Source organism: Cervus elaphus, chromosome 29 (genome assembly GCF_910594005.1).
Source record: "Cervus elaphus chromosome 29, mCerEla1.1, whole genome shotgun sequence".
In the NCBI taxonomy this organism is placed as follows: Eukaryota; Metazoa; Chordata; class Mammalia; order Artiodactyla; family Cervidae; genus Cervus; species Cervus elaphus.
The window spans coordinates 28,892,839-28,911,390 of NC_057843.1; the positions used below are offsets into that span (position 1 = coordinate 28,892,839).

Genomic DNA, 18,552 nt, shown 5'->3' on the forward strand with positions numbered 1-18,552 from the left:
ATGTAGATACTGATTCAGCAGGCCTGAAATGGCGCGTTTCTAACAAGTTTCCAGAGGATACTGATGCTGGGGACTGCAATTTGAGGCAAGGTACCAGGGGCCATCCAGTGTGAGTTAGGGGTAGAGAGGCCCGCGGGACAGCCCTTTCGAAGGAAAGAGGATAAACGCGATCCTTAAAGGCCCCTCTCCAGTCACTCAGGAGAGTGGGGACAATGGTGGGGAAGGAGGAGGAGGAGGACGGCCTGGGCAAAGCTGGGAAGGTGGCAGCCCGGGAGGGTGGCGGCGCCGAGGTGCGTCAGGTGCGAGTGTTCGGGGAGCGGCTGTCCGGGGGGCACGTGGCCGCGGCGCGTCAGCGCCCGCCCCAAGCGCGATTTGTGGTTTTTGGGCCCTCGGCGGCTCCCATCGCGGCCCCCCGGGCGCGCAGCGGGGACCGCGGCGGCAGCCGCAGCCGCAGCCGGTCACTCCACCGCGCGGGCGGGTGCACCTCTCCCGCCTGCCCGGCGCTCTGGCTCCGGAAGCGGAAGGGGAGCGCAGGCCCGGCTGGGCGGCGGCGGCGGGACTAGAGGAGAAGGAGGCGGCGGAGGTGGAGGTGGAGGGGGACGAGCCGCCTGCAGCCGCGAGAGCAGTCGCGGGGAGAGCGAGCCCCCGGCGCCGGTGAGTGTGTGCAGGCGCGGAACGCCACGGCAGCCCGGCGCCCGCCCTGCCCCGCGCGCTGTCCTCTGCCCGCACCTGCCCTCACCCCTGCTCAGAGCCCCGGGGCTTCTCCGTGCCCTGCACCCCTGGGGTCTGGCCTTTCAGTATCTTCCGCCAGGGAGCTGCAGCCACCCGTCAGCTGCCCCTCCCATTACTGGTAGTTTGGTGGTTTCCTGTTCCAGTCTAGGTGATTTGGGGTAGTTTTTTGTTTGTGTGGTGGTTTTTTTTTTTTTTTTTTTTTTTTTATTAAAAGAAAAAAAAAAAAAAAAATCTGTGCCCTGAGCTTCTCACGTTTGAACTCTAGTTTCCCGTCTCTGTACGCACGTCCGGGGACCTGCTAGAGATCTGGGATTTGTTCTTGCGATCTCAGCTTTTCATTCATTCCCAGATCGCTGGGGTGAGGCTTCAAAGAATTTGCGGGAGGAGAAACAACTTGCTCCTTTGCTGACCTTCTGCCTCCCTCCCCCAGATCCAAGAGTGGTTTTGAGAAAATGGCTTATGGATGGCAGCAGTTTGCACTTGTTACCATTCACTATAATAGGCCACTGAATTTTAACCATTTAATGCTGTGGTCTTTTTCAAGCTGTATTTGGGTCATGCATTAAGATCCTTTGTGAGTCTGTGGAGGATGTCGGTACCTCCAGGGCTAAGGGAACCTGACTGGTTATTATTTGAAAATATTGCAATATAGCCATCTATAAAAGTACAAGAGGAAAAAAAGTCAAGGTCGTTGTGGGCGGGTCATAAATCATAGTGTGAAGTTACAGTATAAAATAAAGACCAGTAAGTATAATTAAGCACACAGGTTAAAACTATTTGTCAAATGGATCCAAGATCTGTTATGCTAATATGCGTGCTTTAAATATTCACTACCTTCCTTGAAGTAAAAAGTAATAATGATAATTTTCATTTGATGACTATTTGGTACATGCCATTCCTTGACTAAAGACTTTTGGTGTAGTGTCTTGTTAAATCCTTCCAACTCCTCAGATTTTTTTAAATTTTAAGAATAAAATCCGGAGAGTTGCTTTATTTTGCCTTAGGTGTGCTGTGTTGTCATGGCAAAAAGTATTTTTGAAAAGATGAGAAATCAGTTGGAAAGAAAGAACCAAATAATTTGGTGTTGTGGAAAGAAAAACTCAGACACTATCTAGCTGTGGTTTCCTGGGTAGGTCAGTGACCAATGACATTTTTCATCTATACAACCAGGTGAAGTGAAGTCACTCAGTCATGTCCAACTCTTTGCGACCCCCATGGACTGTAGCCTGCCAGGCTTCTCCATCCATTGGATTTTCCAGGCAAGAATACTGGAGTGGGTTGCCATTTCCTTCCCCAGAGGATCTTCCCGACTCAGGGATTGAACTTGGGTCTCCTGCGTTACAGGTAGACTCCTTAACAGTCTGAGCAACCAGGAAGTTGGGCCAAATTCTTTAAGCCTTATTTTAGCTGTCCCATGCTTATTTGGAATATGCTAAGTTTGTAAATAATTTAAGACCCTTTAACATGTTAAAGATACCCAAAGAAGTATTAGTAAAATTATATCAAAATAGAACCAAAAATGTATAATTCTATACTTTTAGCGTAATATTTGGTGTAGTACTATTCCAGAATTCCTCATTTGGAGATAAAACAATAGGATTATATAAGTCCTTTCAAACTGTTGTGATTTCTGTTTAATTTAACATACTTTTGAAGCCATAGTTGGAATAAATGAACTAGAGTGTATTTTAAATAAAATGATAACTGTGTCACATTGCCTACCTCTGGGGTGTTTCGCTTAATGAAAGAAATTTAAGCATTAAAAAATGCAAACATGGAACCATCAGCTTAACAGGTAGGTTCTTAAGAAGTAATCAGTGACTCATAAAATTTCTTACTTCTTATTTACTCACTGCCTGATTTCTCTAATTCGTAGAGATGGATTCAGAGCCTGTGGAAAAGCACATGGGTAAAATAATGTCATGTATTAGTGAAGAAATGAGTTGAGAAGTCTAGTAATGTCTCTGTGGAGCTTTTTTTTTCAGGAATTGTAATTGAATGTGAGTCGATAAAATCTTTCTCAGTGTAGAAGACTACATAGTGATGTTATCAGTTCTACCAGACATAGCAGGGAAGGCGAAGGAAAAGCTATTTGTATTCCCAGGAAGTTGTGTCCTAAGCTTAGTTGTACTTTTGCGTTAAGGAATGAGGGCATTTTATCTTACTGGAGTGAAACATCAAGACTCCGTTTCAGATTCTCAAACACACTAAAAACAAATGGCACTTTAGCATTGAGAGAAACCAGTGCATTAATACATCTTAATAAAGTTGAAAATGTTAAAAAATATAGATAACTGAAAAGAATAAATGGAAAAACACGTCTTTCTCATTATTAGAATATTGATTTTTTTTTTTTGGTTAAGCACCTGGTAAATTGAGTTTTCTGAATGTTGAGCTTTAAGCCAACTTCTTCACTCTCCTCTTTCACTTTCATCAAGAGGCTTTTTAGTTCCTCTTCACTTTCTGCCATAAGGGTGGTGTCATCCACATTTCTGAGGTTATTGATATTTCTCCCGTTAATCTTGATTCCAGCCTGTGCTTCTTCCAGCCCAGTGTTTCTCATGATGTACTCTGCATATAAGTTAACTAAGCAGGGTGACACTATACAGCCTGGATGTGCTCCTTTTCCTATTTGGAACCAGAAAGTGAAGAAGAACTAAAGAGCCTCTTGATGAAAGTGAAAGAGGAGAGTGAAAAAGTTGGCTTAAAGCTCAACATTCACAAAACTAAGATCATGGCATCTGGTCCCATCACTTCATGGCTGATAGATGGAGAAACAGTGGAAACAGTGGCAGATTTTATTTTTGGGGCTCCAAAATCACTGCAGATGGTGACTGCAGCCATGAAATAAAAAGACGCTTACTCCTTGGAAGGAAAGTTATGACCAACCTAGACAGCATATTAAAAAGCAGAGACATTACTTTGCCAAGAAAGGTCCGTCTAGTCAAGGCTATGGTTTTTCCAGTGGTCATGTATGGATGTGAGAGTTGGACTATAAAGAAAGCTGAGCGCCGAAGAATTGATGCTTTTGAACTGTGGTGTTGGAGAAGACTCTTGAGAGTCCCTTGGACTGTAAGGAGATCAAATCAGTCCATCCTAAAGGAGATCAGTCCTAAGAGTTTATTGGAAGGACTGATGTTGAAGCTGAAATTCCAATACTTTGGCCACCTGATGCGAAGAGCTGACTCATTTGAAAAGACGCTGATGCTGGGAAAGATTGAGGGCAGGAGGAGAAGGGGATGACAGAGGATGAGATGGTTGGATGACATCACTGACTCAATGGACATGAGTTTGAGTAAACTCCAGCAGTTGGTGATTGACAGGGAGGCCTGGTGTGCTGCAGTCCATGGGGTCTCAAAGAGTCGGACGCGACTGAGCAACTGAACTGAACTGAAATTGAGTTGGCCTAGTTTGAAAAGCATATCTTAATAGATACAAAACAGCACTACTTTCATTGGTAGCTACCTATCCCAAAGTAATGTGATGGTAGTTTATTAACTTATTTCCCTCTTTTGATGTGCTCTGGTGAAAAAATGTGATATTTGCAAAGTTTGTCTTCTGCCTTTTAGACCTCTGTTTCCTGGTGCTTTTTCTCTCAAGTGGATTAACTTTGTCCATTTAAGGACTGAATAAGTTTCTGCTCTCTTGTCTGTTGCTACTAGTTCCACAAAAAGGCAGGTTAGGTAAAAATTAGTATTTTACTACTCACTGATTCATTTAATTTTAATTTTAACTTAACGTGCTCCACTGTGGTCTCAACCTGGCTTCTGATTTTAAGCCTTTTATCAGTAATTATGGAATAAATAACCTTTTTTTTTTTTTTTCTTTTTTACTGTTGTAGGATTTTCAGCTTCAGCAAGCAAGGAGAGATTTTCTTTTTTCTTTCAGTATTATTGTTTTTAAATCATGTCTGCTTTGGTAAAGCCTGGTGTGACGGAAATCTAATTTAGCCTTTTGGTTTTTTTTTTTTTTCCCAATCTGTTCTTGGTGCAGTGGTTACTAGATAGGGGTAAGTAGCTGTTGCCTTTTCTCATGGAAGAACATGCCTAATTCACAGCCAGGAAATGCCAGAGCCTTATTTCTGGCTTTTCCTGTAGCTGAAGGTTTTTTTCTTGTGCTATTGTTTGAGCAGAAGTTACCTGCGTTCAAAGGTAGGGAGCTTCTGTCCCTGCCCTGCATTTAATACCAGCTCTTTCCTGGTTGCCCTGTCCCTTTTCCTAAATGAAGAGTCCCACATGGGCAGTTTGTGCTGACTGAAACAATATTAGGTAGTCTTTAATCATATCATCCCACACCTTTTGAGTTATTTTTGTTTTTTTGTTAGGAGGTTTGTTTTTTGTTAGAAGAAGTTACTGTATTGCAATACTTTTAATAATGGTATTAAATTTACTTTTTTTTTTTCACCTGTGAAGCAGATATACAGAAGAGCCTCAGCTTATGTTCAGTTCTGCCCATAATATAGTGACTTAAAGACTTGTTCTAGGAAGTGGATTCTTGAAACCATCAGTGGTACAGCTTTGACACTTTGTTCACCCACATTTTCACAGGATCTTGCTGGAGACCTTAGCAGATGGGCCAGAATTCCCAACTGTAATTCTGTATTTTTCTTTAGCTTTTGAAATCAGGTCCTTATTTTCTCCCATGCTTCATTCTTTAACTCACCAGGCCTTCTACTTTTTACCTGGAAAAGATTTAGCTCAGTCACTCTATTTTTAGATCAGATCTCTGTTTTTGGTTTTTTGCTTGAAGAGACCGCCTTCATGTCTGCCTGGTGGAAATACAGCCTCCCTACGTGCTTATAGTATGATGCAAGGGAAAAGGCTGTATACTGTCTGAGGTTTCACATCCCTTGACAAGTAGTTCTTAGACTCTGGTGTTAGAAAAAGTAGATAGCTGGGTATAGTTAAATTGTGTGTGCCTGCTAAGTCATTTCAGTCTCGTCTGACTCTTTGCGACCTGATGGACTGTAGTCCACCAGACTCCTCTGTCCATGGGATTCTCCAGGCAATAGTACTGGAGTGGGTTGCCGTGCCCTCCTCCAGGGGATCTTCCCGACCCAGAGATTGAACTTGCGTCTCTTACCTGCCTCTAGCGCCACCTCAAATCACTGCTTTAATGATGGCAACATAGAAACATTGTTTCATCTTGGAGGTTTTAAGACTAGATGTAAAATTCATCTTTAAGTCCTTCTTTCCCCTTACAAACTCCCATTTAAAATTACCATTGTTGGAGGTGTTTCTTATTTGCCAGGCAATTTCTCCTTTAGGTATGACAGTCACCTTGTGTGTTGGTATTTTAATCACCATATTAGAGATGGTTAAACTGAAGCTTCAAAAGAAACTGAAGCTTGAAGAGCTAATAAAGGCTCTGTAATAATTTGAATGTGACTCTCTTAAACATTAATTTCCTACTCTATTAAAATAAACGGAATACCTCTGTGATATTTTAAAAATTGCATGACCTATTTGGCTAATTATTAATGACAGCTGTATCCTGATATTTTAGGTAGAATTACTTGACTAGTTTCTCAGAGGCGATAAAATTGGAAGTTAAATAGCTGTATAAATATATACAGTTATATATTTATATTTTTAAGATTTATTTAAAGCTGCATTTATAAGGTTTACATTTTATATATTTGTATAATATGTTAACCATTTTATTTTGACACTGGGGGGGGGTTTTTTTTTTTGGTTTGCCCTGTAAATCATCAATTGCAGTCTTTCACACACAGCAATGTTAAAAATAAATAACATTTTGTACTTACAGAACTTTGAGATATTCTTTGCTGTCATAAAATTTGTTGGGTTTTTAAGACTAGGATTGCTTTTATATCACATGGGTGAGATTTGATTCTACAGTAATGGCCACGCTGAATAGATAAAATGCTTATCTCATTTTCAGTGCTATGGCTGTGATGTAGTTCTAATAACTGTAAATACAAAGTAGGATTTTTTCCCCTTGATTTTAAGCTGGTGAATGCCTAGGGTTTGACTCATGGTTGGTTGACTTGTGCTGTTACTAATGTTACTGACAGAAACTACTGTTTCGCTGTAATGCTAAGAAGCCACGCTGGAGGCATAGCCCTAGCAGAATTACTGACTTTGGCCATGTTTCAGAGCACTTCCTTGGACCACACTTAATTCTGTTTGAGGTCTTTTCTAGAAGATGAGTTCATCCGTTGCTGTTAGCGTAGCATCTCTTTTGCTAAGTCATTCAGTATTTGTCCCTGAGAAGCAAATGTGCAGCCGTGGAGACCACTTTAAATTAGCTTAGCAAGCTAGAGTAGAAACAAGTTACATTTCACAATCGAACAATCATGATCCATAGAAAAAGTGACCCTGGGAGAAAAATGCAGTTAAAAAAAAAAAGAAGTCTATAAGGGGAATGGAAATGCAGTGATAATGATTTTGATATTTTCTTCCACATCCTCTGTATGTAATAGGTTCCTATTCCTATGGTAAGCAGCATGCATGGCAAACACAACTCGTCTTTTATTTCCTTTCTTGGGGAATGGTACCACCGTTCACCTAGACTCTAAGCTAAAACTTGGGAGTCATCCTAGAATCTGCCCTATGTGTGATTGATCACTATATCCTGTTAGTTTTACTCTTTAAGTTCTTTTTCTGCCCTTTTCCAGCATACCTCCTGTCTTAAGTTTTCCATCTTCACCCCTACTCCTTCCCACTTCCCTTAGAAACTACTGCTTTTGGGGTACTTAGCATATGCCCTCATCTCTCAACTGAATAACCAGTAAACCTAGCTTATTTCATATAGTCAGTCTTGGAGCTTTATCCATCCACCCAAGTTTGTTCTTCAGAGTGTTGCTCTTCTTTCTAAAATGCACATTTCACCACGGCATTCTTTTGCCTATAATCCTTTAGGGTTTTCGAAACCACCGTCTTCAGGGTGAAGTCCAAACTCATTGGCGTGGTTAACAGTGTTTTTTACTTTGTCAACTTGTAGGTCATGAAATCAGTCTAGTAGGCTGTGACCAACACTATATATTTTCATTAAAGTGAAATACAATATAATAGTGCAGTCTATATCACATATAGTATGGATAAATATCACTTCATTAAACTTTTTCAGTTATATATTTTATACATATGCAGTATATAACTCACATATCTCATGTATTTCTGTGTATTTGCTGCTAGATGTTCTGAACTATATTTCTTAAAGATGATTGTTCTCGAAAGGTTAAACATGTTTTATCTGATTCTTGCATATGAAATGACTCTAGTCATTTCAGTTTACTTAGATTTTCTTTGCCTGCCCTTATACTTTTGCTTACTTTACTTGCTTATTCAGAAGAGCCTCCGTTTTTCATCATTTCATTTCGTAGGTTTCACTCGCTCCAGAAATCTTTTCTTGGTGGCAACACCAAAAGAAATAAATTTTTCACCGCAGCCTGGTAGACACATAAATATTCACATGACTGAAAAAAGTCCCATGAACCAGTACCCATCCTCTATGAGATACATTATTGCCCCATTGCCCGCTATCTTACTTTGTCTTGGTTGCTGTTGATCATGTCTGTTTACTAGTTTGTCTCTGTTGAGAATAGGGCTGGTTTCTCTCTCTTTTTTTAAATCTATACACAGTGCCAAGGCTTGGTATATAGACAACAGGAAATGGTTGAATTAGTGAAATTCTGGATCAGTATATTTTCTAGAACTCTTTACAGTAACTCTTAAACTCTTACTGTTTATGCCTGAACTATAGAAATTAATGATTGATTCTTTTAATGATTTCATTATAGGAGGATAACTTTTTTCCTTAAAACATTTAAATTAATATGTGCTTCTATTTTTAAACTCCTTATTTTACGTTTATCAATTGTGATTAGATAGTCCTGGCCTAACGCTTCCCTGGTGGCTCAGCGGTTAAAGCGTCTGCCTGCAATGTGGGAGACCTGGGTTCGATCCCTGGGTTGGGAAGATCCCCTGGACAAGGAAATGGCAACCCACTCCAGTATTCTTGCCTGGAGAATCCCATGGAGGGAGGAGCCTGGTAGGCTACAGTCCATGGGGTCACAAAGAGTCAGACACGACTGAGCTACTTCACTAAACTAAACACTAAACATCTTGATAGATATTACATTGCATTTTGTCACATCAGTGACCTCAGAATCTACTGTTATTTTGTGATTTGTGGTCAGGAAGTTTGATGAAGCCAAATGCTGGACACACAACACTTAATTTGATTTTATGGGAACTGGGTCATTTCAAAAGAGAAAACTTTTATGTATAATGGCAGTCAGATAAAGATTTTTGGGGGCTGGCAGGATTAGGTATGAAGACAGAATTAAGTGGAGTTGGATCATTTTATTTCTAAATTTAAACTTTTTGTAATTGGTGATTTTGCAGTTAGAATATTTAGTTGTTTACAGTTTGTATCATTGTTGTGAGATCATTTTTATTAAACCATTAATAGAGTCTCATGGAGAACCGCTGTTGAGGAGAGATCCATTTGTTGGGATGCAATAAAAAAAAAAGAATAAATCAAGATAAAACTGCTAAATTCAAGTACCAGGACAATTACAACACATCTCAGTGAATTTGCAAGTGGTAAGTGCATTTAATTTTAATGGGAATATGTTTCTTATTCTTAGTGTCCTTAAAGTGTTATGTTTAGATGAATTTTAACAATCTTTCATTTGTAAAAAATTATAGTTACTGTATGTTTATGTTAAGTTTTTCATATTAAAATCTTAACTAAACATTTTCTTAAACAAGGCTTTTTCCACAGAGGGAAAAAAATCTGTAAATAATATTGAAACATCTTCCTGAAGTGTATGTCTTATATGGCTTTATCGCTAATGCTTCTGTGCTGCATTTTTAAAGATACTAATTTGAAAAACATTCCACGTAAAGATAATGCATAGTGATAAAGAGAGGCTAAAATGAAAATTTTTGGTGGGCATGGCAAACCCACTCCAGTATTCTTGCCTGGAGTATCCCATGGACAGAGGAGCCTGGCAAGCTATAGTCCATAGGGTCGCAAAGAGTTGAACACAGCTGAAACGACTGAACACAAGCACACTTATTTCTTAATGAGCTTAGACTTATACATAAATATATGTACAAAATGTGATGGCATTCCTTCTCTCTACTCTTTCCTTCCTCAGCCCAGTGATAACCACTGTTAACAGTTTGGTAGGTGTGTTTTCTTCCACACATACAGAAATAACTTACACATTATTTTTTTTCTAACAAAAAAAGAATCACATTGCACAAACTTCTCTGTAACTTTCCCCTCCAACATTTAATTATGAAAGATTTTAAGCAGAGGAACTGAAAGAATTTCATACTATAATACCTTCATACCCATCACCTAGATTCTACAACTAATGTTTTACTGAACTACATCACATGCTCATCCATCTCTGAGTCCACCCATTAATCCATGTTTTTTGGGATTCATTTGAAAGTAAACTGCAGTCATCTGTATACTTCTTTCCCCCTCTCCCCAGTACTTCAGTGTACATATCATTAACTAGAGTTCAGTATTGGTTTAAAGGATTTTTTTTTTTAAAGTGAACTGACATACCATGAAATGCACCAATATTAAGTGCACATTTGCTGGGTTTCAACAAATTTATAACCTGTATATCTCAAATTTGTGTCAAGATAGAGATCTCTATCAGCACCTCAGAAAGTGCCCTTATACCTTTTCCTAGTTCAACTCTATCCTGCCCTCCTTTTAGGAAGATATGCACCCCCTATAGATTTTGCCATATAACTCTCTTCTTTTCACTCAACACCTGTGTGGGTAGCCATATGCACATCTTGATCAACTTGCTTTTTTTCTTTAAAAATTGCAGTAGCTTGGAAATAGTCTATGCTGTGGATATATTATGATTTACGGTATATGACCATTTCCCTCTCTCTGTATGGGCATTTGTTGTTGTTTAGGGCTAAGTTGTGTCCGGTGTTTTGCGACTCCATGGACTGTAGTCCACCAGGTGCCCAGGCAAGAATACTGGAGAAGGTTGCCATTTCCTCCTCCAGGGGACCTTCCCAACTCAGGGAGAGAACCCCTCACTTCTGCTTGGCAAGTGGATTTTTATCACTGAGATCACCTGGGAAGTCCCTACATGGGTATATAGGTTGTGCCGTATTTTTGTGACTATAAAAAGTGCTGTATATATATATATATATATATATATCTGTACACTCTAGTGAATATTTTTATAGATATGACTAGAAATAAAACTGCTGGGTCAGAGTTTGACATTTTAGTAGATACTGCCAAATTGCCCTCCAAAGATGACTATATCAGTTTACATGCTTATCAGCAATGAATTGAAAGTGTCCTTTTCTCTGTGCCCTTTCAACATTGGGTGTCATCTGTCTTTCTAAAATTTTGTCAATACAAAGGATGAAAAATACAACTAGTGATTTCGCATTTTTCTAGTCAGCAGTGATTAACCATTGGATTTTTTTTTGTCCTTTGTGAATTTCCTCTCCATGTATTTACTTTAATGACTCTTGCTAGAAACATGGTATATTCTTTTTTCCAAGGATGCTTTGTCTTTTAATTTTGCTTCTGCTGTGTTTTGAGATTCAGAGATTTTAATCTTTCTGTGATTAAACATGGCTTATGGGGTCTTACTAAAGATCTTTCTCATTCTAAGATTATAAAATCACTTACTATATATAGTCTTCTGTTAGTTTTTCTTTTTATTTGAAATTTTGAAGAGAAAGAGAAATTCGCTGTGAACTTAGGTGCCAGTAAAAAAATTTCATATGGAGAGTGAGATTCAAATTGACCTTGAAGTATGTGTTGAATTTGAATGGAGCAAACAAAATGGCAGGGACATTTTGGACAGAAGGAATGAGAGAGGTATATATATTCTTATTCATGGAACAATAATAAGACCACTGGATGACATGGTGAGTCATATAAACTGTGAATTTAGAGATACTCATTTGGCTCAATTTCTTGTAAATTATTTTGGCTCACTTTTATCATTTTCCAAAATCAGCATTCTGGTGTTATAGTTTTGTCATAGTTTTCTGATACTTTTCATAGTGACTTCAATATTCTTCCTGAGGAAAATACATGAAATTATTTTAGGTGAAATTTAGTTGCCTGAAGAAGGCAGAAAAGGAAAGGTGGCTTCCTACCAGAGTAGGTTGAACATTGTAAATATTTACATGGCCTAGTTTATTAGAGTTGAGTTATAATTTCTTTGGGAAAAAAATGTTGTGCTGTAGTAATTTATATTATTAATGAAGTTGGTCACAGCACCCAAGTATAGTTACCAGATAGCAATCTTCAAAAATGTTGAAGGACCGGTGTGTCCACTAGTTACATCAAAGAGTTATGAGCTCATCATTTAATACACAAATTAATACGTTGAATTCTCTAGCTGATGAAAGTATTTACAGATGCCACCCTTAAAACCATGTAGCAACATAGTGTTCAATTTGGTGGTTGCTCAGGATGTGTAATAGTTTCTGTTCAGCCGTGAGCCACGCCTGGTAGATATTAACTGAGAGGCGCGACCCTGCAATCCTACCAGTTACATGTTTCTGGCTGTAATCTGATTTGGAGCTCTGTTTTCGTCTCTACAATCCAGTTGTCAGGATTCAGTGGCACTAATTTTCACTGATCAGGTATTTTTTAAAAAAATATTCAAAGTCTTACTTGTTCATTCTTTTATATTTCTATACTCAGGTCACTTTTCCTTGGGGATTCTTGTTCTTTTAGAGCTTGTTGTCTGTGTATGTTTATATCCAGGAAAAACAGACACATTTTAAACTGTACTTTTCATTAATAGTTTCTGTTGTGAGAAATGTGTTGCAGTGATAAGAAAAATTTGTTCTTCTGTGGTAGAGGAGAATGAAAATAGAGTTTAAAAAATGAGTTAAGTGATCATTTTGCTACTTGTTTTGCTGGGTTTTATGCATCTCTGTTTCTGATACTTATATATTTAGAAATAAGTAATGAAGTTACTCTGTTATATATAATTATTAAAATTCATTGTCTGTTTTTTAGTTCTGAATGGAACTGAAAGATTAAAAGAAAGAAGATACGTGAAGTTAATGATACTGATCATGTTGAGAGACAGAGACTTCTGTCATTTCTTTTAGCACTTGATAATTGGCAAGATTGTAAAAATAAACATTCTTTTTAATGTTTCTCTTTTTTAGGTATGTTGATAGCTTATTATTTGCATTTGAGTTCATTTACTTTTTAAAATAATGATACCTAGAAAATTAAATAGCATGCTTTATCCTCTGTGGCTTTCCTTACTTTAATGATACTGATAGATCTTTTAATTTTTTAGTTAAAAGGTAATGAAGTTCAACTTTTACTTTTTTAAAGATCTAGGCATTATTTCAGTTTTAAAATTCATGCATAAATACTAAAAGACCAAATCTGATTTAAAGGGTTGGGTTGTGTTGCATTTGATTTCTTGTCTTTTTTTCCCTGCATTTCAAGTGTTTCAAGGTTCTAGGGATAATAGGATAAGTGTGTTCTTTTAGAATTAAGTAATCCTTAATCTTTTTTCCTTTGTGCTGGTAGCTTTGTAACTTAAAGAACATTGACAAAGTCTCTAAAGGGTAGTTCTGTGAGGCTCTTCAACTGATGATAAATTATTCCTAGAATGAAGTAGTCTGATATATGTTAGAGATCTGGGAGATACCCTCCAAAAGCTTACTGGTTTGATTCTACAACTAATTTCTCCAAAACTAATTTTGACTTCTGTCTTCTCTTAGCCCAAATGAATTGTCTTTAATTTCATCCTCCACACCAGAGCTTTAATAATTTATTTAAAGTATAAACCTCACTATGTTACCCTGCCCCCCTGCTTTAGTAGCTTTCCAGTGTCTAAGAATGGCAATTTATGCCCATCATGATATAGCCCCTCATTTCTTACCGCTTGCTCTCCCTTAAAAGTTTTTAAGTCTTAAATACCTTCTACACTTCCTTCTGTTTGCAGTACAGTTGACACTTTTCTTTGGTTGGATAACTTTTACTCTTCTTTTAAGATTGAACTCTGCTCCAGGGAGTCTTGTCCTGATTTAATTAGTCCCCGTCTGTGCCTATCAGTCAGTTCAGTTCAGTTCAGTCACTCAGTCGTGTTCGACTCTTTGCGACCCCATGAATCGCAGCACGCCAGGCCTCCCTGTCCATCACCAACTCCCGGAGTTTATTCAAACTCATGCCCATCGAGTCGGTGATACCATCCAGCCATCTCATCCTCTGTCATCCCCTTCTCCTCCTGCCCCCAATCCCTCCCAGCATCAGGGTCTTTTCCAATGAGTCAACTCTTCACATGAGGTGGCCAAAGTATTGGAGTTTCAGCTTCAGCATCAGTCCTTCCAATGAACACCCAGGACTGATCTCCTTTAGGATGGACTGGTTGGATCTCCTTGCAGTCCAAGGGACTCTCAAGAGTCTTCTCCAACACCACAGTTCAAAAGCATCAATTTTTCATCGCTCAGCTTTCTTCACAGTCCAACTCTCACATCCATACATGACCACTGGAAAAACCATAGCCTTGACTAGACAGACCTTTGTTGGCAAAGTAATGTCTCTGCTTTTTAATATGCTGTCTAGGTTGGTCACACCTTTCCTTCCAAGGAGTAAGCGTCTTTTAATTTCATGGCTGCAATCACCATCTGCAGTGCTTTTGGAGCCCAAAAATATAAAGTCTGACACTGTTTCCACTGTCTCCCCATCTATTTCCCATGAGGTGATGGGACCAGATGCCATGATCTTAGTCTGAATGTTGAGCTTTAAGCCAACTTTTTCACTCTCCTCTTTCACCTTCATCAAGAGGCTTTTTAGTTCCTCTTCACTTTCTGCCATAAGGGTGGTGTCGCATATCTGCATATGCATATGCATATCAATAACCTGCATATCTGAGGTTACTGATATTTCTCCCGGCAGTCTTGATGCCAGCTTGTGCTTCTTCCAGCCCAGCGTTTCTCATGATGTGTTCTGCTTATAAGTTAAATAAGTGGGGTGACAATATACAGCCTTGACGTACTCCTTTTCCTATTTGGAACTGGTCTCTTGTTCCCTATCCAGTTCTAACTGTTGCTTCCTGACCTGCATACAGGTTTCTCAAGAGGCAGGTCAGGTGCTCTGGTATTCCCATCTCCTTCAGAATTTTCCACAGTTTATTGTGATCCACACTGTCGAAGGCTTTGGCGTAGTCAATAAAGCAGAAATAGATGTTTTTCTGGAACTCTCTTGCTTTTTTGATGATCCAGCGGATATTGGCAATTTGATCTCTGGTTCCTCTGCCTTTTCTAAAACCAGCTTGAACATCTGGAAGTTCACGGTTCACGTATTGCTGAAGCCTGGCTTGGAGAATTTTGAGCATTACTTTACTAGCATGTGAGATGAGTGCAATTGTGCAGTAGCTTGAGCATTCTTTGGGATTGCCTTTCTTAGGGATTGGAATGAAAACGGACCTTTTCCAGTCCTGTGGCCACTGCTGAGTTTTCCAAATTTGCTGGCATATTGAGTGCAGCACTTTCACAGCATCATCTTTTAGGATTTGAAATAGCTGAACTGGAATTCCATCACCTCCACTAGCTTTGTTCGTAGTGATGCTTTCTAAGGCCCACTTGACTTCACATTCCAGGATGTCTGGCTCTAGCTGAGTGATCACACCATTGTGATTATCTGGGTAGTGAAGATCTTTTTTGTACAGTTCTTCTGTGTATTCTTGCCACCAGTTCTTAATATCTTCTGCTTCTGTTTGGTCCATACCATTTCTGTCCTTTATTGAGCCCATTTTTGATTGTAATGTTTTCTTGGTATCTCTGATTTTCTTGAAGAGATCTCTAGTCTTTCCCATTCTGTTGTTTTCCTCTATTTCTTTGCATTGATCGCTGAGGAAGGCTTTCTTATCTCTCCTGGCTATTCTTTGGAACTCTGCATTCAAATGGGAATATCTTTCCTTTTCTCCTTTGCTTTTACCTTCTCTTCATTTCACAGCTATTTGTAAGGCCTCCTCAGACAACCATTTTGCCTTTTTGCATTTCTTTTCCATGGGGATGGTCTTGATCCCTGTCTCCTGTACAATGTCACGAACCTCCGTCCATAGTTCATCAGGCTCTCTGTCTATCAGATCTAGCCCCTTAAATCTATTTCTCACTTGCACTGTATAGTCATAAGGGATTTGATTTAGGTCATACCTAAATGGTCTAGTGGTTATCCCTACTCTGTTCAGTTTAAGTCTGAATTTGGCAGTAAGGAGTTCATGATCTGAGCCACAGTCAGCTCCTGGTCTTGTTTTTGCTGACTCTGGAGAGCTTCTCCATCTTTGGCTGCAAAGAATATAATCATTCTGATTTCGGTGTTGACTATCTGGTGATGTCCATGTGTAGAGTCTTCTCTTGTGTTGTTGTAAGAGGGTGTTTGCTATGACCAGTGTGTTCTCTTGGCAAAACTCTATCAGCCTTTCCCCTGCTTCATTCCGTACTCCAAGGCCAAATTTGCCTGTTACTCCAGGTGTTTCTTGACTTCCTACTTTTGCATTCCAGTCCCCTATAATGAAAAGGACATCTTTTTTGGGTGTTAGTTCTAAAAGGTCTTGTAGGTCTTTATAGAACCGTTCAACTTCGGCTTCTTCATAATTACTGGTTGGGGCATAGGCTTGGATTACCATGATATTGAATGGTTTGCCTTGGGAACGAACAGAGATCATTCTGTCGTTTTTGAGATTGCATCCAATACTGCATTTTGGACTCTTTTGTTGACTATGATGGGTACTCCATTTCTTCTAAAGGATTCCTGCCCACAGTAGTAGATATAGTGGTCATCTGAGTTAAATTCACCCATTCCTCTCCATTTTAGCTTGCTGATTCCTAGAATGTCGACATTCACTCTTCCCATCTCCTGTTTGACCACTTCCAATTTGCCTTGATTCATGGACCTAACATTCCAGGTTCCTATGCAATATTGCTCTTCACAGCATCGGACCTTGCTTCTATCACCAGTCCCATCCACAACTGGGTATTGTTTTTGCTTTGGCTCCATCCCTTCATTCTTTCTGGAGTTATTTCTCCACTGATCTCCAGTAGCATATTGGGCACCTACCAACCTGGGGAGTTCCTCTTTCAGTATCCTATCATTTTGCCTTCTCATACTGTTCATGGGGTTCTCAAGGCAAGAATACTGAAGTGGTTTGCCATTCCCTTCTCCAGTGGACCACATTCTGTCAGACCTCTCCACCATGACCCGACCGTCTTGGGTGGCCCCACACGGCATGGCTTAGTTTCACTGAGTTAGACACGACTGAGGTCCTGTGATCAGATTGGCTAGTTTTCTGTGATTGTGGTTTCAGAGTGTCTGCCCTCTGATGCCCTCTCGCAACACCTACCGTCTTACTTGGGTTTCTCTTACCTTGGACGTGGGGTATCTCTTCACGGCTGCTCCAGCAAAGCGCAGCCTCTGCTCCTTACCTTGGACGAGGGGTATCACCTCACGGCCGCCCCTCCTGACCTTGAACGTGGAGTAGCTCCTCTCGCCCTCCTGCGCCCACGCAGCAGCTGCTCCTTGGAGGTGGGGTAGCTCCTCTTGCGTGGGACCCCTGACCTCCGGGGTGGGGGTAGTTCCAATATATTGTCCACATCCCTGGAATGCATTATATTAAACCCATTTTATGACTTTTTCCTCCATTAGACTGTTAGTTCCTTCAAGCAAAGATCATGTCCTATTCATTGTATTTACAGTGTCTAGCAAGTGACAGGTGTATGGTGGAGGCTCATTGAATATTTGTTGAAATGAGTTTAACTCATTGCTCTACATTTGAAGTCATAGTGAAGCTCCTGGATTAGTGGTTCCTGGATACCAGTCAACTGTATCAGAGACACCTGGGGACCATTTTATCAATAGAACATTTTATTGGTTTTTGGGCATTACTCTGTAAAGTATTATGATTCAGTAGTTCTGAAATGAGGCCTGGGAATAAGTGTTTTTAAAAAGCGCCTCAACTGATTCCTGTTTGCTTACAGGTTTGAGAAATATTGAACTAGTTTATTACTGTTTTATTCCATTGTATTTTATGTAAAAAATGTTGCTGCCTCGACCTTACATGTATACTCAGTCGCTCAGTTGTGTCTGACTCTTTGCAACTCTATGAACTGTAGCACGCCAGGCTCCTCTGTCCGTGAATTTTTCCAGGCAAAACTACTGGAGTTGGTTGCCATTTCTTATTCCAGGGGATCTTCCTGATTCAGGGATCAAAACCACGTCTCCTGCATTGCAGGCAGATTCTTTACCACTGTGTCACATGGGAGACCCAAACCTTACATGATAATTTATTATTGAGGGTTTATAAGTTGTATCTCCTAAAGGACATATTTTAAGTCACTTTTTCATACCCGTGTAGAAATATCTTAACTTCAAGCATCTCATTGTGAGATGTATTAGCATTTTGTTAACACTGAACTGAAAAAAGCCACATTTTAAGCAGGAGTCTTCTTGAATTGGTAGTATTAATAATATTAGTTGGGCTTCATTCCATGAACTTAAGTATTTCTGGCAATTTGTATTTACTTTTCATTTTTTATTATAATTTTTCAAAATGATTTTTAAGCATTTTATTATGATTTAAGAATTAAATTGAACAAATCTTAAGTGTATTGCTCAGTGAGTTTTTACATATATACATACCATAAAGCAACAGGTCAACATATGAAACATTTCTAGCTCCTCAAAGTTTCCCCCATGTCCTGTTCCAGTCAATTAAACATACTTCCCATCATGAGATGGGTACTCTTGACTTGGATGACCATCAGCTAGTCTTATGTACAAGATTTTTTTTAGTAGTTTTAATAATAT

At 39.4% G+C, this 18,552-nt stretch overlaps 1 protein-coding gene across 5 annotated transcripts in view; it reads left to right on the plus strand.

The window, feature by feature from the left end:
- The first annotated feature begins 358 nt into the window (after window positions 1–358).
- The window catches only part of ZDHHC21 (zinc finger DHHC-type palmitoyltransferase 21), a 72,869-nt gene continuing 54,675 nt past the window's right edge, over window positions 359–18,552 (plus strand). Inside the window, exons 1-2 of one of the 5 annotated variants that reach the window (XM_043891094.1) lie at window positions 361–654; window positions 9,172–9,305. The gene's annotated coding sequence lies outside the window, so the exon portion shown is untranslated. Of the gene's footprint in view, window positions 655–8,712; window positions 8,749–9,171; window positions 9,306–12,229; window positions 12,360–12,764; window positions 12,897–18,552 lie in introns of those variants that run through there. The other 4 variants (XM_043891096.1, XM_043891097.1, XM_043891095.1 and 1 more) reach the window with 4 other exon arrangements.